Here is a 23,394-nt window from a genome sequence, read left to right as displayed (position 1 = left end):
TTCTACACTTACATGATCAGGTCGGGAGGAGTGAAGACTATCTCTTAAAAAGGCGTTAACAGCAAATTAATCAGCTTTTTTAAAAACATATACTTTGCGTTTCTTTTTGATGGTTGTAGGTGTTAGGGTATTCAGCCTAGCAGTAACTGCCTTGTGGTCGCTAATCCCTGTATACGTCACGATTCTCACTATTTTTCCAGAATTATTTGTTGCTAAGAGGTCAAGTATGCTTTCGCAACCATTTACTCTTCGAGTGGGCTCATAAACTAACTGTTCAAAATAATTTTCGGAGAAAGCATTCAGTCCAATTTCGGATTTTGACTCAAATTATTCAGACTGATTACATCTAACACACAAAAACAAAGTGCCTATCTACTACTAATAAATCCCTTCCACACCCATTAGAAGAGTCATCAGAGATGGAAATAATTACACACCTATTTTCCGTAGACTGCCATGTAGTCGTCCGATGTGACAGTTCTTGAGATTTTAATTTTTGCTCATGTTCATAAGTACATCTTCACTGCAACACTCCAGCAGTCGTACATCCAATAGAAATACAACGTTAGTACCTCACAATAGTAACACAAACAATATTTATAAGAAAAACAATGTTGTTATGTACGATACGTGTATTTCCAGGCCGGCCGGAGTGGCCGTGCGCTAGTCTGGAACCGAGCGACCACTCCGGTCGCAGGTTCGAATCCTGCCTCGGGCATGGATGTGTGTGATGTCCTTAGGGTAGTTAGGTTTAATTAGTTCTAAGTTCTAGGCGACTGATGACCTCAGAAGTTAAGTCGCATAGTGCTCAGAGCCATTTGAACCATTTTTTTGTATTTCCAGAGTCAAGGTTAATCCTGTCAATGGTAGACAGGTTATATTATTATTTTTGTCATGTTTTATGGTTTTACGCACAAGACGATCAGGCAGTCTCTGTTTTCAAATAGTGTACTGAATGTCCGTTGACACTCAACTCTCCTTGTTGATAAAGAGCTGTGGCAGATTTCTTGTTCCGTGCTCTTGTGTCCATTGAAAGTGTCCGTGTTTGTTTGCAGATTCCTTCACAAATCGCCCCAGCGTCTCTCCAACTACATGTCGACGTAGTGTAGCTGAAACTCTCTAAGGCAATTAGAATTACTAGAAAGCGTAATCTTTACTTTCGAGTATCACCTAATTATTTATCAGAGATGAGCATTCGTTTATTTCTTTCTTCAATACAACTTTTACTATCAAGTTATAATACGTAATATTCACAATTATAAATTTCCGTCGTCTTTATTAGAGCAAGAACAAAAGCGGAATCAATAACATTACATTCAACAACAGCGATCATAAAAATCAGAGATAATGCAATGAGTAACCTCTTTGATTCTTAACCGCAGCACAGTATCTGACACAGTTTATTTCGTAAAAAAATGTGTTATTACACAGTGATAATTATTCAGATGTCACGTATCCAGTTTAAAGTTTCCGACAACCAGATAACAGCTATAGCTACTGACATTAACCTACGAACTCTTGTTAGGTAATCCAACTGGCAGAATGCTCACAAATTAGTGGGTTCACCGCTAATTATAGCCATCCCGGCAGTTCCAGTATATAAATAGATTTCTTGTAGAGTTTGGGCATTCATATCAGTAACCTTACATTTTGTTCTGTTTTAGAAAACTTGAGAATGGATGTCTGACATCAAAACCGGTCATATAATATTTTTTCCTGTTCGAGGGAGACTCTGTATTGCACTGTAATACCAAGCTGACTTCTAGCCTCTGTCTTGGAAATAAGACACTTCAAAGGCGGAACAGGGAAACGCACAGAGTAAAACGCTCCTTTCGTATGTACCTCGACGCTTTCGTAGCGTCCCAGTACTCGCGGTCACAGCTTGAATCCACGTATTAGTCAACCACAATATTATTGCACCTGGGACAAGGGCACTTCGGTCGGCTCATCGTTACTTTTTATCGTGATGTTTCACGAGGACACGCTGAAACGCTTGGTAGTATATGCACAACTATCTTGATCATTCACAGTGCGAAGCATTTTCTTGAATCATCACTCTACTTGCTTACTGCGTGTATCGAATAACTGCCACGGGAGACCAAGTGCATTAATATCGTGGTCGGATAACACCCTTGAGCGATCTCTGACGCGCTAGTCAAATTACTCGACGTACTGCTCCACGGATTTAATTGGAAGCGATTACAGACACGAATTAATTCTCTGTAGTTCTATACTGTCGATTATAAGGGCCGCCTACCTCGCTTTGACCTGCGAGACAGGGTAAGCTTCTCACTGTGAGTTATCAGAGCCCTGTAGCAACCCAACCACGTTCATAAAGATTCCGATACTAGACTACTGAACACCACTTAACAGTTCCTACTCCGCCTGCAGCTGGCTCCTAACAAATTCCGCCAACAAATTTCCCATAACAAAACAGAAATAAGATTCAATGCCAATAACGGAAAATGTCTCACAAAACACAACACTCACATTTCCACGGAAACAAACGGAACTTTTTGCTTCAATTAAACCTCGCGAAGTCCTCTTCGTTCAGAGAAAGATCGCCGTCCAGCTAGCTACTGGCGCCGCGGTCTGAGTAAAGGCATTTGGCTAACGGGCGTGTGTACGGTCACTTAATGGCAACACTCGCCTAGAGAGCCTTTAAGTCCCTAAGCACAATTCCACGCTGGCTCATGAGAACGCACTTCCCAATCTTGTAGGATTCCCGAACTGGAAAAATAATTCTGTTGATCACTCAGCGTCAGCAACTACTGACTTCAGAAATACACACTACCTCCACAACAGGGAGCACACGACACCACCTACAATGGCAAGGGCGTAGGCCGACTTCACGACTTCTCGGCCTCCCAAACTGCTTCCCCGAAATTATTTAACATTTATGTCTTCCAGCTAACCAGAATCAGGAGCAGAATGTAGGCATATTCATTGGCAATTACCTGATCCACTTACAGCTCTCCTGTAAGATGCTGCTACCTGGAAGGACATTTTAGAACTTCCTCTGAAATGATTTTCGGAAAACATCGACCATCATGGGGAAATTACTCGTCATTGAAATCAGCCAAGGCGGCTCCGGTCACCGTCCATTCATGAGGATTAGGAAAAGATCGAACCATTATCTCCAGGCTGGACAAATATTCTTTCTCTGGTGTACACAATAGCCACAGAAACTAACACACACTTGCGATCCGGAAATAACATCGTACAACAGTTTACACAATTGGCAGATAAATGGCGTACAAGTCATGTCTTCTCTTAGATTAAGGTGTAAGATGTCTACTGCCTGCCGCAACAAAACCGCAGCCGGCCGCGGTGGTCTAGCGGTTCTAGGTGCGCAGTCCGGAACCGCGCGATTGCTACGGTCGCAGGTTCGAATCCTTCCTCGGGCATGGGTGTGTGTGATGTCCTTAGGTTAGTTAGGTTTAAGTAGTTCTAAGTTCTAGGGGACTGATGACCACAGTAGTTAAGTCCCATAGTGCTCAGAGCCATTTGAACAAAACCGCAACTGGCTTTGGTGTCCGTTCGTTTCCCTGCTTTTTCCTCAGTTAAAAGGGAAGACCAGTAAATGTACACAACTATTTGAAACAGCAGAATTTTACAGCTGAATTTCCGTATTATATCTTCTTTACGTCGCAAACAGCTCCGATTATATGCCTTTCTCGTTTTCTACAGCTTATTAACCCGACTTCTTTTTTACAGCGTGTTGTTCATCGGTCTGTGTGGGTTTATTTCTAAATCGATGATGAAGGACTTCACTGTATAATGAACTTATGCGGACAATTCACAGTTTAATTGACGGGTATCTGGTCTCTAGAACAAGAAGCTATTTTCCGTCGCTCTCTTGCGGGCAGTACCACTGCCAAGTGTACCATATCGGCCTTCTGTCTTCTGTTATATGTATTACGGTTTGCCAAGAGTAGCTTACAGCCAAATCAGAGGCTAAGACAAGCCGCTTGCTGGAAAAATTGTGTATCACAACCATAAAATAAGAGGTAAGCTATAAATCAATAATATCCACAATATTTTACCAGTAGCACGATGACTCTTCAGTCGAATGAGTAGCCCAGTTGTGAGAACTGGTTTACAACACGTGGTATTAAAAGTAAGTGGCCGTGCGGTTCTAGGCGCTACAGTCTGGAGCCGAGCGACCGCTACGGTCGCAGGTTCGAATCCTGCCTCGGGCATGGATGTGTGTGATGTCCTTAGGTTAGTTAGGTTTAATTAGTTCTAAGTTCTAGGCGACTGATGACCTCAGAAGTTAAGTCGCATAGTGCTCAGAGCCATTTGAACCAATCTCCGAAGACAAACGTAGCAAGGTGTATCTGATCCAAATTGAAAATATCCCATTCTACCAAGAACTTTCAAGAAGAAGTCAATTACAAGATATTGTAACGAGTGAGAAAGCGATAATAGAAGATCAAAATACTGTAACTGAACGTCGACCTGCAATTTAGAAAAAATTGTAGTGATTAGAAAAGTTGTAGCACATTGTCTATTTATTTCGATTGAGATCATTAGATAGTTTATTACATAAGCTTGGGAACAATCCAAAACAAAATATTTACAAAATATGATTTCCAAGATGCTAATCCAGGCGGGTGAAATAATGAATGTGCACAACGGAAAATGCTGAACGTGAAAAATCAAGATTTGGCCCTGTCTGACTACCCCCGAAAGCAGGTCTTAGGATCTCTTGATGGTGATATTATTTCCTCCTCCTTGCTGTTTAACATATAAATTACAACATAAACATGAATAAATTGTTAAGGGGACTAGTAACTACAAAATGATAAATGTAGTTTCTGCTTATACATTTATTGTAGATTAAAAACCCTTTTATATATTACAAATGTTTATATATCAATGTCCAATGGACATAAAGAGATACATATGAATTCCCTAACTAGTATGATTGATCAAATTGCCCAAATCTGCCCCCTTCTATGGCTACGCGATCTAATATAAATAACGCAAGATGACTGACATTATCTATGTACCAGACACTAGAAGACAATACTTCCAAAGATGATCCACAGTGGTGTGCAACCTCAGTGGAAATACAACTTACGTGATCACAGCTGCCGGCCGGGGTGGCCGAGCGGTTCTAGGCGCTATAGTCTGGAACCGCGCAACCGCTACGGTCGCAGGTTCGAATCCTGCCTCGGGCTTGGGTGTTAGGTTTAAGTAGTTCTAAGTTCTCGGGGACTGATGACCCCAGGAGTTAAGTCCCATAGTGCTCAGAGCCATTTGAACCATTTGACCACAGCTGTTTAGCTTTCTAGCCCTAATACGCCGAAGAAATTAGCAATATCACCATGCGTACGGCGTCCGGTGCGTCGGAGTGATGGTTCTCGTACATGTCTGCGACGGTGGAAGAACTCCAGCCACAAAATAAAAGCTCTTTCAAACACTAGGACGGCAGAAGGAGGTCCTCTGACTAGTATAATCACCGAGCGAGGTGGCGCATTGGTTAGACACTGGACTCGCATTCGGGAGGACGACGGTTCAATCCCGCGTCCGGCCATCCTGATTTAGGTTTTCCGTGATTTCCCTAAATCGCTCCAGGCAAATGCCGGGATGGTTCCTTTCAAAGGGCACGGCCGACTTCCTTCCCCGTCCTTCCCTAATCCGATGAGACCGATGACCTCACCGTCTGGTCTCCTTCCCCGAAACAACCAACCAACCAACTAGTATAATCTAATACTGGCTTCCCCTCTCTGTGTTCTAGAGACAAGGAACGGGAACTCCCAGCCACAAGGGCAGAATTCAGACAACGTCTCAACATGAGTATAGGCAGAAGAAGTGCACTCAGTCACTGAATGCTATATTCTCAACGACGACTTTCTACCCGTAGGCGAAGTCCAGAATCGTATAAGTTCGCAACAGTACAGTGCCTAACTGTTCTAAGTATACAGTCTCCTGAGAGCAAGGACAGCAAGTCCGTCTGTAGCAACAAAGCTGATATTGAGCGACTGTCGGACACAGGCGCTCAAAACGGAAGACCTCTTTCTGTCCACCGCTGGCTTCTGAGCAAAGCTCGGCTCCCCTCTCTCATAACTGAAGATGGCGAATCATATTCTCGAAACCACGGAATATTCTTTCTCTCTACAGATTATTCCGAACGCCGACCAACCATATTTTAGAGTTTTATCGTCCAGCGCGGAAATTTTGCGAGGAAACGCCTACACCCGTTAATTAGGAATTGATACAATGGTACGCTTCTCAGAGTAAAAATCCTTGGAAATAACCCAGCCTCCATAATTTCCGAGGTAACGCTTCCTCGTTCATCCCTGTGGTGCCCAAGATTTTCAGAGTTCCCGAAGTATTATCCGGTTATCCTTCCTGCCTCAATACTAACCGCCTGGCCGCCGCTGTGTTGTGCTTCGCGCTCAGGTGCCCCGACCGTCCGTCTTGGGATACTTCCTGCGTTAAGAAGGACCAACACATATGTGTGGTCTTTTCCACCTAGGACCTGAGTTACACCTGCCGTTTCATTTCCGCTGGTGTACCAACCTCTGCTAGTATAGGCAATCATTCATTACGCCGTTTTGATAATAAAGACAATCCACCACCTTCCATGCAGTAAGCGTTAACAACTATTTACAAGGTGTACGTGACAATACCAGTCTTCTTTAAATATTCGTATATACGATGTATAACCTATCAAATGATACCTGATTGCGGTTTTAAATCACGGCAAATTATGTAGATGAGTGCTTGCAAGGTGTGAAATTAGTCACCTTACAAATTTCTCAAGCTAACTTTTGTACATCAGTATGACCGTGTTACGCATATATTGAAGAAACAACATTGACAATTGTTATAACCACCACCACATTTAGTAATGGCTACTGCTACTGCTACCAATACATCTAATAATAGGGATAATAACAGGAAAGGAAGTATTAATTTACTTATCATATGACACAAAATGCACGTATAAAAAGAGAACACAAAAGTTGAGATCAATGTTCAGCTAAAATTAAAATATACTTAAAAAGCAGGAGTGGACTTTATTATAGTTTTCAACATAAATTTTTTAACCAATCAAGAAAAAAAATGTGTGAAATGGATGAAATCTTCCTTCTTACCTGGATACCTCCTGAGGAGACACTGAAAGACGAAGCGGTCGACTTCATGGTTTTCAATTCCACAGTGACAGGCAGCTAGTGTTGTACACCCTGCTTGTTGCTGAAGAGGTGCAGTACTCGTAGATGTACCTACTGCGTTGAATCTAGCCCATAGCGGACGGAAAAAGTCAAATCCCGGTGTGCAGTATTCTGTTCTCCTTTCCGATGCCACAGCAGAGGTGCCTTGATGCTCCACTCTTAATCCCATTTACTTCCCAAACTGAAAGTATTTACGGATTGAACGTGACATTTAGACATTGAAAGATTTGTAGAGATTATTCTTGGATATGAAGTCCTGTAGACCACAACCCAGCTTCTGCTCTTGGTGTCGCTCCGTAGGTACGTGCAACTAGAATTTCCACTACCAAACTGAAAGCACCTCGGTGCCATATTGTCGTACTGATCTAACAAAGAAAACTATGATATTTACACTACTGACCATTAAAATTGCTACACCAAGAAGAAATGCAGATGATAAACGGGTATTCATTGGACAAATATATTATACTACAACTGACATGTAATTACATTTTCACGCAATTTGGGTGCATAGATCCTGAGAATTCAGTACCCAGAACAACAACCTCTGGCCGTAATAACGGCCTTGATACGCCTGGGCATTGAGTCAAACAGAGCTTGGATGGCGTGTACAGGTACAGCTGCCCATGCAGCTTCAACACGATACCACAGTTCATCAAGAGTAGTGACTGGCGTATTCTGACGAGCCAGTTGATCGGCCACCATTGACCAGACGTTTTTAATTGGTGAGAGATCTGGAGAATGTGCTGGCCAGGGCAGCAGTCGAACATTTTCTGTATCCAGAAAGGCCCGTACAGGACCTGCAACACGCGGTCGTGCATTATCCTTCTAAAATGTAGGGTTTCGCAGGGATCGCAGGAAGGGTAGAGCCACGGGTCGTAACACATCTGAAATGTTACGTCCACTGTTCAAGAGGTGACCGAGACGTGTAACCAATGGCACGCCATACTATCACGCCGGGTAATACGCCAGTATGGCGATGACGAGTACACGCTTCCAAAGTGCGTTCCCCGCGATATCGCCAAACGCGAATGCGACCATCATGATGCTGTAAATAAAATCTGGATTCATCCGAAAAAGTGACGTTTTTCCATTCGTGCACCCAGGTTCGTCGTTGAGTACACCAACGCAGGCGTTCCCGTCTGTGATGCAGCGTCTAGGATAGCCGCAGCCATGGTCTCCGAGCTGATAGTCCATGCTGCTGCAAACGTCGTCGAACTGTTCGTGCAGGTGATTGTTGTCTTGCAAACGTCCCGATCTGTTGACTCAGGGACCGAGACGTGGCTGCACGATCCGTTACAGCCATGCGGATAAGATGCCCTTTATCTCGACTACTAGTGATACGAGGCCGTTGGGATCCAGTGCGGTTTACGTATTACCCTCCTCAACCTACCGATTCCATATTGTGCTAACAGTCACTGAATGTCGACTAACGCGAGCAGCAATGTCGCGTTACGATAAACCGCAACCGCGATTGTCTACAATCCCTCCTTTATCAAAGTCGGAAACGTGATGGTGCGCATTTCTCCTCCTTACACGAGGCATCACAACAACGTTTCACCAGGCAACGCCGGTCAACTGCTGTTTGTGTACGAGAAATCGGTTGGAAACTTTGCTCATGTCAGCACGTTGTAGGTGTCGCCACCGCCGCCAACCTTGTGTGAATGCTGTGAAAAGGTAATCATTTGCATCTCACAGCATCTTCTTCCTGTCGGTTAAATTTCGCGTCTGTAGGACGTCACCTTCGTAGTGTAGCAATTTTAATGGCCAGTAGTGTAGATGCGGAACTGTATGGAACACCTTCCGAATGACAGCGCACACAATATCAACTTGTGCGCGACTCGTGCTGTGTTGTGTGCGCCGTGGAGGAAGTAGGAACACCACAGTGGCAGGTATGTTCCGGCTGAGATGAGGACGTGACGGAGGGCAGCAGGCGGCAGGCTGCGCGGCGCCCGGCACGCGACCGCGGGCCGGCCGTGGGAGCCAGCAGACAGGCAGGAGCCAGGCAGTCTGCGCCCTGCGCTGCGGGGCCCCCTTTGTCCGCGGCACAAAGGCGCGCGGCTCGCCATTATCGAGTCACGTCTCGCCGTTATTTAATCCTAATCAAGGGCCGCGGAGGCGCCACGGCGCTCCGGTTACCCGCGGAAGGAAGGAAGAGCGCCGCCGCCCGGAAACGCCTCCGGAAGGAAGCGCCGGACGCCCTCATGTGCCACAGCTTCCGCCACCAGGTAGAAATGTCTCACCCCTCTGCCGTCCTACCACCTCCTGGCTTGTCTGCTTTATACATTTCGAGAGCAAATCACTTAGAAACACGCAGTTGCGAGGGTAATCCCAAAACTAAGGTCTCTAGAGCTCTGGGGACTCAGGGAAACAGTTTGTTTACCTGTTGGTTACACTGTTTTTTTTCCCCCTCGTTCCCTTCAATCTGTACAAAAATTCTACACTACTGCTCATTAAAATTGATACATCACGAACAGGACGTACTACAGACACGAAATTTAACCGGCAGGAAGAAGATGCTGTGAGATGCAAATGATTACCTTTTCACAGCATTCACACAAGGTTGGCGTCGGTGGCGACACCTACAACGTGCTGACATGAGCAAAGTTTCCAACCGATTTCTCATACACAAACAGCAGTTGACCGGCGTTGCCTGGTGAAACGTTGTTGTGATGCCTCCTGTAAGGAGGAGAAATGCGCACCATCGCGTTTCCGACTTTGATAATGGAGGGATTGTAGACTATCGCGGTTGCGGTTCATCGTAACGCGACATTGCTGCTCGCGTTAGTCGACATTCAATGACTGTTAGCACAATATGGAATCGGTAGGTTCAGGAGGGTAATACGTAAGCCGCACTGGATCCCAACGGCCTCGTATCACTAGTAGTCGAGATAAAGGGCATCTTATCCGCATGGCTGTAACGGATCGTGCAGCCACGTCTCGATCCCTGAGCCGACAGATGGGGACGTTTGCAAGACAACAACCATCTGCACGAACAGTTCGACGACGTTTGCAGAAGCAGGGACTATCAGCTCGGGACCATGGCTGCGGTTACCCTTGACGCTGCATCACAGACGGGAGCGCCTGCGATGGTGTACTCAACGACGAACCTGTGTGCACGAGTGGAAAAACGTCATTTTTTCGGATGAATCCAGATTTTATTTACAGCATCATGATGGTCACATTCGTGTTTGGTGACATCGCGGTGAACGCACATTGGAAGCGTGTGTTCATCATCACCATACTGCCGTATCACCCGGCGTGATGGTAGGGGGTGCCATTGGTTACACGTCTCTGTCACCTCTTGTTCGCATTGACGTCACTTTGAACAGTGGGCGTAACATTTCAGATGTGTTACGACCCGTGGCTCTACCCTTCCTGCGATCCCTGCGAAACCCTACATTTTAGAAGGATAATGCACGACCGCATGTTGCAGGTCCTGTACGGGCCTTTCTGGATACAGAAAATGTTCGACTGCTGCCCTGGCCAGCACATTCTCCAGATCTTTCACCAATTGAAAACGACTGGTCAATGGTGGCCGAGCAACTGGCTCGTCAGAATACGCCAGTCACTACTCTTGATGAACTGTGGTATTGTGTTGAAGCTGCATGGGCAGCTGTACCTGTACACGCCATCCAAGCTCCGTTTGACTCAATGCCCAGGCGTATCAAGGCCGAAGTGGTTGTACTGCGTACTGATTTCTCAGGATCTATGCACCCAAATTGCGTGAAGATGTAATCACATGTCAGTTGTAGTATAATACACTCCTGGAAATTGAAATAAGAACACCGTGAATTCATTGTCCCAGGAAGGGGAAACTTTATTGACACATTCCTGGGGTCAGATACATCACATGATCACACTGACAGAACCACAGGCACATAGACACAGGCAACAGAGCATGCACAATGTCGGCACTAGTACAGTGTATATCCACCTTTCGCAGCAATGCAGGCTGCTATTCTCCCATGGAGACGATCGTAGAGATGCTGGATGTAGTCCTGTGGAACAGCTTGCCATGCCATTTCCACCTGGCGCCTCAGTTGGACCAGCGTTCGTGCTGGACGTGCAGACCGCGTGAGACGACGCTTCATCCAGTCCCAAACATGCTCAATGGGGGACAGATCCGGAGATCTTGCTGGCCAGGGTAGTTGACTTACACCTTCTAGAGCACGTTGGGTGGCACGGGATACATGCGGACGTGCATTGTCCTGTTGGAACAGCAAGTTCCCTTGCCGGTCTAGGAATGGTAGAACGATGGGTTCGATGACGGTTTGGGTGTACCGTGCACTATTCAGTGTCCCCTCGACGATCACCAGTGGTGTACGGCCAGTGTAGGAGATCGCTCCCCACACCATGATGCCAGGTGTTGGCCCTGTGTGCCTCGGTCGTATGCAGTCCTGATTGTGGCGCTCACCTGCACGGCGCCAAACACGCAAACGACCATCATTGGCACCAAGGCAGAAGCGACTCTCATCGCTGAAGACGACACGTCTCCATTCGTCCCTCCATTCACGCCTGTCGCGACACCACTGGAGGCGGGCTGCACGATGTTGGGGCGTGAGCGAAAGACGGCCTAACGGTGTGCCCAGCTTCATGGAGACGGTTGCGAATGGTCCTCGCCGGTACCCCAGGAGCAACAGTGTCCCTAATTCGCTGGGAAGTGGCGGTGCGGTCCCCTACGGCACTGCGTAGGATCCTACGGCTTGGCGTGCATCCGTGCGTCGCTGCGGTCCGGTCCCAGGTCGACGGGCACGTGCACCTTCCGCCGACCACTGGCGACAACATCGATGTACTGTGGAGACCTCACGCCCCACGTGTTGAGCAATTCGGCGGTACGTCCACCCGGCCTCCCGCATGCCCACTATACGCCCTCGCTCAAAGTCCGTCAACTGCACATACGGTTCACGTCCACGCTGTCGCGGCATGCTACCAGTGTTAAAGACTGCGATGGAGCTCCGTATGCCACGGCAAACTGGCTGACACTGACGGCGGCGGTGTACAAATGCTGCGCAGCTAGCGCCATTCGACGGCCAACACCGCGGTTTCTGGTGTGTCCGCTGTGCCGTGCGTGTGATCATTGCTTGTACAGCCCTCTCGCAGTGTCCGGAGCAAGTATGGTGGGTCTGACACACCGGTGTCAATGTGTTCTTTTTTCCATTTCCAGGAGTGTATATTTGTCCAATGAATACACATTTATCATCCGCCTTTCTTCTTGGTACAGCGGTTTTAATGACCAGTACTGTATATCCCCAAACGGCTAACCCAGTCCATGGTGCAGTCCCAATGTATGGTTGCGTACGTAACAGCTTCGATGGACAGTAAGTCTGAGTTTCAGTATTTCGTACAACTACTAACCCAGTTTAAAACTAGGTCAATATGGACTGGTGAAAGCGAATGAAAGGGGAAACCGCCAGGTAGAGTTTTTCACAGAGCACAATTTAATCACCGCCAACAGTTGAACTTATAAAGAAGTTTGTACACGTGGAAGAAACGTGGAGACGCCGGATGGTTTCAGATTGATTACGTAATCGTAGCCCAGAGATTTCGGAACCGGACTTTAAATTGTAAGACACTTTCAGGGGCAGATGTGAACTCTGACAACAATTTATTGGTTATAAACTGTTGATTAAAACTGAAAAAAATGCAAAAAGGTTGGAAATTAAGGAGAGAGGATCTGTACAAGGTGAAAGAACCAGAGATTGTTGAGAGGTTCAGAGGAAGTATTAGGCAACGATTGACTAGGAGAGGATAAAGGAATACATTACAAGGCGAATGTGTAGCTTTGAGAAATGAAATAGTGAAGGCAGCAGTGAATCAAATAGGTAAAAAACGGAAGATCTAGTAGAAATTCTAGGATAACTTAGGAAATATTGAACTTAATTGATGAAAAAATAAAATATAAAAGTGCAGAAAATGAAACATGCGAAAGGGAATACAAACGTCTAAAAACTGTCATTGCAAAATGGGTAAGTAGGAATCGCCAGAGGACAAAATATATATGGCTCAAATGGCTCTGAGCACTATGGGACGAAACGTCTGAGGTCATCAGTGCCATAGAACTTAGAACTACTTAAACATAACCGTAGCGGTCGCGCGGTTCCAGACTGTAGCGCCTAGAACCGCTCGGCCACTCGGCCGGCGCTAGAGGACAAATGTAAGGTTTTAGAAGTATATATCATTAGGGGAAAGACGGATACTGCCTACACCAAAAATAAAAGAAGCCTTCGGAGAAAAGAGAATCACATGCATGAAGATCAAGAGCTCAGATGGCAAGCCAGTCCCAAGCGAGGAAGAGAAAGCTGAGAGGTGGAAGGAGTATATACAGGGTCTATACAAGAGAGATGTACTTGAGGGCAATATTATGGAAGTGGAAGAGCACGTACATGAAGATGAAATGGAAGATACGATACTGTCAGAAGAATTTGACAGACAAAGATCTAAGTCGAACGAGATCCCGGCAGTAGTCGACGTTCCGTCATAACTGCTCGTAACCTTGGGAGAACCAGCAATGACAAAGCTTTTCCATCATATGCGACAAGCTGTACGAGACAGAAGAAATTCCCTCAGACTTCAAGAAGAATAAAATAATTCCAATTTCAAAGAAAGCACGTGCTGACAGGTGTGAATATTACCGAACTATCAGCTTAATAAGCCATGGTTGGCCGACCGCGGGGAAGGTCAGTGGGAACACGCGAGTCAATACTGACACTACGACATCTTTCAGAAGATATATTAAGGAAAACCGAACCTTCATTTATGTCGTATGTTAATGTAGGTTTAGAAAAAAGCTTTTGATAATATTGACTGGAATACTTTCTTTGAAATTCTGAATGTAGCAATACAGGGACGAAAGGCTATTTACAACTTCTACAGAAACCGGAGTCTAGAGACATGAAAGGGAGGCAGTGGTTGAGAAGGGAGTGGGACGAGGTTGTAGCCTATCGATGATGCTATTCAGTCTGTGCACTGAGCAAGCAGTAAAGGAAACGAAAGAAAAATTTGGATTAGGAATTAAAGTACGGGGTGAAGAAATAAAAAATTTGAGATTTGGAGAATACATTCTCTCAGAGACAGTAAAGGACTTGGTTGGTTGGTTGGTTGGTTGGTTTGTGGGATTAAAGGGACCAGACTGCTAAAGGACTTGGAAGAACAGTTAAACGGAATGCACAGTGTCTTGAGAGAAGGGTATAAGATGACCATCAACAAAATCAAAACACGGATAATGGAATGTAGTCGAAGTAAATAAGGCGATGCAAAGGGAATCAGATCAGGAAACGAGAGACTTAAAGTAGTAGATGAGATTTGCTATTTGGATAGCAACATAACTGATGGTGGCCGAAGTAGAGAGAATACAAAATGCATAATGGCTGTGGCCAGAAAAGCGTTTCTGAAGAAGAGGAATTTGTTAACATCGATTTAAATCTTAGGAAGTCTTTTGTGAAGATATTTGTCTGGAGTGTAGCCTCATCTGGAAGTTAAACGTGGACGACAAACAGTTTACACAAGAAGAAAATAGAAGCTTTTGTAATATAGTGCTACAGAACAATGTTGAAAATTAGATGGGTAGGTCATGTAACTAATGAAGAGGTACTGAACAGAATTGGCGAGAAAAGAAATTTGTGGGGCAACCTGATTAGAAGAATCGATCAATGAGTAGGAAAAATTCTGAGACATCAACGGATTACCAATTTAGTACTGGAGGGAACATTGGTGGGTAAAAATCGTAGAGGGAGACCAAGAGATGAACACAATAAGCAGATTCAGAAGAATATGTTGCAGTAGTTATTCGGAGATGAAGAGGCTTGCATGTGGAGAGTTGCATCAAACCAGTCTTCGGGCTGAACGCAACAATAACAATAACAACGAAATGCTGTCATGATCTACTCATTAAGCTTATAGACTTACATTAATGGTTTTAGCGCAATAAGACAAGTATTACCGTCAGAAAGTGTGTATATAACTTGAGGCAGCGTAATCCACAGCGTGCAAGTTACCCGGACTATATTCATTCATTCATCCTGCATTTCCAGTATTTGAGAATGACAGCATTTAGCTGCTTCCAAAAACCAATGTCATAGCTTTGCAAAACTTCTCTCGCTGATGCTACTCCTCCCCCGCCCCCCCCCCTTTTTCTCGAACCTCATCACCCATCTCACAAAATGGCGAAAGTAATAAAGTCTCTCTCTTACTATATTTTCACTGTTGGTGTAGTAAAACCTCAGCATCTGACATGACTTCTTAATTTATTACGTTTCTACTACCAACTATTCGCTACACGTTTTGCAGCTGGTGTCCACATATACTACAGAATGCACCTAAAGCTTTGTAATACCGTACGAGGCATAGAAGGGTTGGACAAAAATATGGAAACACCAAAAACACAACACAACACATTACCATGTCTAATACGGTACAGGAAACCCCATTGGGATTCAAAACAGCTTCCTGTAGTCTCGGAACGGCTAAATACAGTTCGAGTATGTATTCAAGGGAATCTGATCTTCCTGAAAAGTGGTAGCAAGTTCAGATAACGGTGACGGAGGTGGATGGCGATCACACACCCTTCTCTCCAAAGCAGACCACAAAGGCGCAATAATAATGAGAACCAGAGGCTGTGGTGACCAGGGGAGATAAGACAATTCATCCTCGTGCTCACAAAAACGGTGCTGAATGATGCGAGCTGAGTGAACAGGGATTCTGTGGTCTTGGAAGACATTAGTTCAAATGGTTCTGAGCACTATGGGACTTAACATCTCAGTTCATCAGTCCCCTAGAACTTAGAACTACTTAAACCTAACTAACCTATGGACATCACACACATCCATGCCCGAGGCAGGAGTCGAACCTGTGACCGTAGCGGACGAGCGGTTCCGGACAGAAGCGCCTAGAACCGCTCGCCACAACGACCGGCGAAGACATTAGTGATGCGACAGACCTCTGCTTCCGCTTCCACACATTTTTTCACATCTACATTCATTTGCATGAAGTGTTAGTGAATTTCTTGGTGTTTGACTACTTACTATTTTCAATTAAATTTAATGATTACAACACACATATTTATAACTACCAAGGACTAAATGAACAAACGCATAGATTTTTCCTGAAAATGTGTGCCTGTCGTGATTTCCGAAATCCCATATGCATGCAGTCTGGTAAGGCACCAGAAGCGTGAGACGTTGCTTATGTAGCAAGAACGAATAGTGTAGGTGTACATTTTTGGAATATCACAGAATTTACGCTTATACTACAAAAATGAAGGTTTGAGCAAGAGTCGAAACTTCGCCTCATACACTTCCGTCTTACCTAGCTCGAAAGCTACCCACTTGACCACTATGAACTGTTAACGCCCGCCACATACAGATACATCAGTTACATAATAAACGCTTGAAATTTCTCTTGCGATTTTCTCAGAATTCAACTTTTGTGGTCCTGTCCTCCTCAGTTGCTCATAATACTACGGTATATTGATAAGTTTCACATATGGACCGTCTGACAGCAACTGAATAAAACACAATTTTAGTGCCATACGCGTTTCGCCTTTATTTTCTGCAAGGCATCATCAGTGGCCTGGAATATGTACATATGTTAGCTATTTTATTTACATTTTTGTCACTGTGCCTATAGGTTATTAACAGTTCTGGTGGATGGTATTTCCTATTAAGTAGTAATGTTTTGAACTGTACTTACAGGTTGCGTAGACAGTTTCTTACATATTACGCTCCTGTTGCATTTTTGGTGTTGTTCTTCTTCCTATGAGCGCCAGTTTGCTGTTTTTTCCACATTCCACAGCACTATGCACTGAACGCTTGTTTTAATGCAATGTTTTGGTTTCTGTTGCCGACTGTCAAATGTTTTTGCCAAAGATCGAATATTACTGCCAAACTTATGAGCGTAACTATTGAAGTATCTGTGGTCTGTTCGTGTATGCGTTTGTGTATGTGTGCGTTTGTGTATGTGTGTGTGTGTCTGTCTGTATTTTGGTGTTATACACTCCTGGAAATGGAAAAAAGAACACATTGACACCGGTGTGTCAGACCCACCATACTTGCTCCGGACACTGCGAGAGGGCTGTACAAGCAATGATCACACGCACGGCACAGCGGACACACCAGGAACCGCGGTGTTGGCCGTCGAATGGCGCTAGCTGCGCAGCATTTGTGCACCGCCGCCGTCAGTGTCGGCCAGTTTGCCGTGGCATACGGAGCTCCATCGCAGTCTTTAACACTGGTAGCATGCCGCGACAGCGTGGATGTGAACCGTATGTGCAGTTGACGGAGTTTGAGCGGGGCGTATAGTGGGCATGCGGGAGGCCGGGTGGACGTACCGCCGAATTGCTCAACACGTGGGGCGTGAGGTCTCCACAGTACATCGATGTTGTCGCCAGTGGTCGGCGGAAGGTGCACGTGCCCGTCGACCTGGGACCGGACCGCAGCGACGCACAGATGCACGCCAAGACCGTAGGACCCTACGCAGTGCCGTAGGGGACCGCACCGCCACTTCCCAGCAAATTAGGGACACAGTTGCTCCTGGGGTATCGGTGAGGACCATTCGCAACCGTCTCCATGATGCTGGGCTACGGTCCCGCACACCGTTAGGCCGTCTTCCGCTCACGCCCCAACATCGTGCAGCCCGCCTCCAGTGGTGTCGCGACAGGCGTGAATGGAGGGACGAATGGAGACGTGTCGTCTTCAGCGATGAGAGTCGCTTCTGCCTTGGTGCCAATGATGGTCGTATGCGTGTTTGGCGCCGTGCAGGTGAGCGCCACAATCAGGACTGCATACGACCGAGGCACACAGGGCCAACACCCGGCATCATGGTGTGGGGAGCGATCTCCTACACTGGCCGTACACCACTGGTGATCGTCGAGGGGACACTGAATAGTGCACGGTACATCCAAACCGTCATCGAACCCATCGTTCTACCATTCCTAGACCGGCAAGGGAACTTGCTGTTCCAACAGGACAATGCACGTCCGCATGTATCCCGTGCCACCCAACGTGCTCTAGAAGGTGTAAGTCAACTACCCTGGCCAGCAAGATCTCCGGATCTGTCCCCCATTGAGCATGTTTGGGACTGGATGAAGCGTCGTCTCACGCGGTCTGCACGTCCAGCACGAACGCTGGTCCAACTGAGGCGCCAGGTGGAAATGGCATGGCAAGCCGTTCCACAGGACTACATCCAGCATCTCTACGATCGTCTCCATGGGAGAATAGCAGCCTGCATTGCTGCGAAAGGTGGATATACACTGTACTAGTGCCGACATTGTGCATGCTCTGTCGCCTGTGTCTATGTGCCTGTGGTTCTGTCAGTGTGATCATGTGATGTATCTGACCCCAGGAATGTGTCAATAAAGTTTCCCCTTCCTGGGACAATGAATTCACGGTGTTCTTATTTCAATTTCCAGGAGTGTATATATATATATATATATTTTATGTTATCATTTCCTTTATTAAGTGTAGTAGGGAGCCTGTGCTGATGTGTGTTTGTTCATTTGTCACATGTTTGTTTCTGCTATGGCTTTCTGGATGTGGAAGTTTTCTTGCATTTGTATAAGATGTTTGTCATGGTTGCTTATTCTCATTATTTTCATTTCTTGTTCCATGTTTGTAAGATGATGGTTGTAGTGTTTTAAATGCTCTGCAAATGTGGAATGGTGTGTATCATACTTCCAACATCTGATATGTTCTTTGTATCTTGTTTCAAAATTCCTGCATGTCATGCCTATGTATACTGCATCACAACTTTGACATTCAAGTTTATATATTCCTGATTGTTGGAATTTGTCCCTCTTGGTAGCTGGCTGGCTTCGGTGTGATTGAAGGGTTTGCCCAGGCTTATATGCTATTTTGAAGCCCTGTCTCTTTAGGATGTTTGCAATTATGTGTGTTAGTTTATGTGTGTAGGGCATGGTGTACCATCTGGTTCTTTTCTGTGTGGTGTTGTCATTGTGTGTGTTTGTTGAGTGTGTTTGTAAGTTTTCAGCTTGTGAGTTCTTTTGTATTGTGAAAATGTTGTGTTTGTTTTTTATTTGTGTTTTTATTTTTTGATTGAGCCTGTGTACCACATGTGTGTCATACCCGTTGTTCCTAGCTATTTGTATGATCGTGTTCATTTCTTGTTCATAGTTTCTCTTGCTAAGTGGGATTCTGTTTAATCTATGTAACATGTGTCTTAGTGCTGCAAGTTTCTGACTTTGGGGGTGGTTGGATGTGGAATGTATTATTGTGGCCGTGGCTGTTGGTTTTCTAAAGATGTTAAACGTATGTTTTCCATTTTCTTTTTTAATTGTAATGTCAAGAAAATTTATTTGATTTACTTTTTCTTTTTCAAGTGTGAATTTTATGTTCTTATGAGCTTTGTTTATTTCTGAATGGAGTTCATCTATTTTTCCACTTGGCTCGTCCACCAGACAAATAATGTCATCCACGTATGTGTACTAATATATGATTTTGAAACTTTCATTTGTGGTTATCTTATCAAATATCTAATTCTCAAGGTGACTGATGAAAATGTTTGCTAGTGTTCCTGATATTGGTGATCCCATGGGCAGTCCATCAGTTTGTAGATAATATTCTTCCTCAAACTGAAAGTAGTTTTGAACAAAACTACTTTCAGTTTGAGGAAGAATATTATCTACAAACTGATGGACTGTAGTAGTTTTGAACAAAACTACTTTCAGTTTGAGGAAGAATATTATCTACAAACTGATGGACTGCCCATGGGATCACCATTATCAGGAACACTAGCAAAAATTTTCATCAGTCACCTTGAAAATCAGATATTTGATAAGATAACCACAAATGAACGTTTCAAAATCATATATTGGTACAGATACATGGGTGACACTATCTGCCTGGTAGACTAGCCAAGTGAAAAAACAGATGAACTCCATTCAGAAATAAACAAAGCTCATAAGAACATAAAATTCACACTTGAAAAAGAAAAAGAAAATCAAATAAATTTTCTTGACATTACAATTAAAAAAGAAAATGGAAAACATACATTTAACATCTTTAGAAAACCAACAGCCACGGACACAATAATACATTCCACATCCAACCACCCCCAAAGTCAGAAACTTGCAGCACTAAGACACATGTTACATAGATTAAACAGAATCCCACTCAGCAAGAGAAACTATGAACAAGAAATGAACACGATCATACAAATAGCTAGGAACAACGGGTATGACACACATGTGGTACACAGGCTCAATCAAAAAATAAAAACACAAATAAAAAACAAACACAACATTTCCACAATGCAAAAGAACTCACAAGCTGAAAACTTACAAACACACTCAACAAACACACACAATGACAACACCACACAGAAAAGAACCAGATGGTACACCATGACCTACACACATAAACTAACACACAGAGTTGCAAACATCCTAAAGAGACAGGGCTTCAAAATAGCATATAAGCCTGGGCAAACCCTTCAATCACACCGAAGCCAGCCAGCTACCAAGAGGGACAAATTCCAACAATCAGGAATATATAAACTTGAATGTCAAAGTTGTGATGCAGTATACATAGGCATGACATGCAGGACTTTTGAAACAAGATACAAAGAACATATCAGATGTTGGAAGTATGATACACACCATTCCACATTTGCAGAGCACTTAAAACACTACAACCATCATCTTACAAACATGGAACAAGAAATGAAAATAATGAGAATAAGCAACCATGACAAACATCTTATACAAATGCAAGAAAACTTCCACATCCAGAAAGCCATAGCAGAAAACAAACATGTGATAAATGAACAAACACACATCAGCACAGGCTCCCTACTACACTTAATAAAGGAAATGATAACTATATATATATATATATAAACACCAAAATACACACACACACACACACACACACACACACACACACACACACACACACACACACACACACACACACACACACATACACAAATGCATACACGAACAGACCACAGATACTTCAATAGTTACACTCATAAGTTTGACAGTAATATTCGATCTTTGGCAAAAACATTTGACAGTCGGCAACAGAAACCAAAACATTGCATTAAAACAAGCGTTCAGTGCATAGTGCTGTGGAATGTGGAAAAAACAGCAAACTGGCGCTCATAGGAAGAAGAACAACACCAAAAATGCAACAGGAGCGTAATATGTAAGAAACTGTCTACGCAACCTGTAAGTACAGTTCAAAACATTACTACTTAATAGGAAATACCATCCACCAGAACTGTTTATAACCTATAGGCACAGTGACAAAAATGTAAATAAAATAGCTAACATATGTACATATTCCAGGCCACTGATGATGCCTTGCAGAAAATAAAGGCGAAACGCGTATAGCACTAAAATTGTGTTTTATTCAGTTGCTGTCAGACGGTCCATAAGTGAAACTTATCAATATACCGTAGTATCTCTCAGAATTACTTGCTACTTACGCATTATGTTGTCTTAATTGCCTACTAAAGGTGTACAAAGTTTGAACCAAATACGTGATCCCAAAGCCGTGGTTTCCCCTTCTTATTTTGACTTCCCATAGTATTTCAAAGGATTTTCACAATATATTCTTAATTCTGAAATGTGAAGTCATGCCTGGACGTCATATAGGTGACGTAATATCGACAAAATATGAAACAATACTTCAAGAATGGGACGTAAATCACCAATCAGTGCATTGTATTGTTCTTGATAGTGGATCTAACATAATAAAAGCATTGCAGTTGTCTGGATTTGCTGATGTGAGTTGTCCAATAGACCAGACAGAACTTTGTTGTCGAGCTGCTATGGGATCATAAGTGGCTCCTTCAACCTACTGCTACATTGAAAAAATATTATCACCCACTTCAGCAATTCCTTGGTCGCAAACACCGAGCTGGCAAAATTGCAAAGGGAACGCATTAATCGGTAAATATTGTTAAATACATATAACTGAATTTTAATTTTATGGTATATCTTTAGTGTATGTATTGGGTATTTTGTTTATATGAAAATCCTATCTGTTAATTTAATTACCACTATTTTTAGCTGAAACAACTTCCGTATGATAGAACGATTTTCAAAGTTCAAGGATACTCTAATTTTTTACCTATTTTCAAAACCAATCACGATGATCTCCACTGGAGACTAGATAAAAATTCAAAATTTTTTGGAAATAATAAAACTATTCGAAGAAATTACTACAAACCTAAGCAGTTCTCAAGCGAATATCCCATCATCCGTACTGCTTGTAAGAGGTCCGAGCAGATGTAATTTCAATGTATTGCTCACGCGCTGCCGGCGATATGTAAGGTATAAGAGAATCTCAGACCAGAGAGCAGTGTTGACTGCAGTAGGAACTGTGTAGCTGTAGCAGTATGTTGTTGCTAGCGAGCAGTCTAGTCTGGTGTATCGTGTTGGCTGGGCCGGTCGTGGTGCAGCGATGCCGGAGCCTGAGCATTATTGTATATGGTAAAAAAAGCAGCCTCGCGCATAAGTAGTATTGTTACCTCAAGTCCTATGTAAATGTTTTAAAAAATGTCCTAATAATAATCTTTCTCATAAAAAAAATAACTTTTAACAACCATTCATTTCAATTTAAAGAATTTACTAATTTCTCCAATCCATGATCATCCCGATTATTGCAAAAGAAAAATCAGTTGCTTCCTTTCATAAATGACAAATCTATCGGCCAGCATTGCACAGGGCTGTGCCAGAAAAATTTATTGTAAGAGCAGATATACATATGCGTTATCGGGCGACTTCATTGAGGTAAGAATTTTTCTTTTTTTATTCAGAATGATCTTTCAGGGCCATGACGCAGCACTGCTGACGTCCAAAATTTACCAGGTTAAATTCACAGTCAATTATTGAAAAGTTATAAGTGAACGATAATTTAATTGAGAGGTTAGTTACATTGTATTATCACCACGTTACTGAATTTATTTTTTGTTGCGACGTTACACAGAATGTGAACGACATAATTATATTTTTTACTGTTGAGAGGTTTAGCAATTTTTCTGTTTTGAGGTTACACTAAATGAGGATATTATTTATATTACTTACTTTATTTTGTGGGGAGGTTACACTTGGCGACAACCGGCCAGGATCGTATTTTTGTGAATTTCTGAGAAGTAGTAAGTTATATATCTGCTCTTATTTACTTAAATGTAGTTTGCATCTGGCGCAACACATTTACTAATTTGTCACTCTTTCTTTCACAGA

The sequence above is a fragment of the Schistocerca americana genome, chromosome 1, assembly GCF_021461395.2.
Source record: "Schistocerca americana isolate TAMUIC-IGC-003095 chromosome 1, iqSchAmer2.1, whole genome shotgun sequence".
NCBI classification, from domain to species: domain Eukaryota; kingdom Metazoa; phylum Arthropoda; class Insecta; order Orthoptera; family Acrididae; genus Schistocerca; species Schistocerca americana.
The sequence above is the reverse complement of the archived record's forward strand: the minus strand, read 5'-3'. Positions refer to the sequence as shown.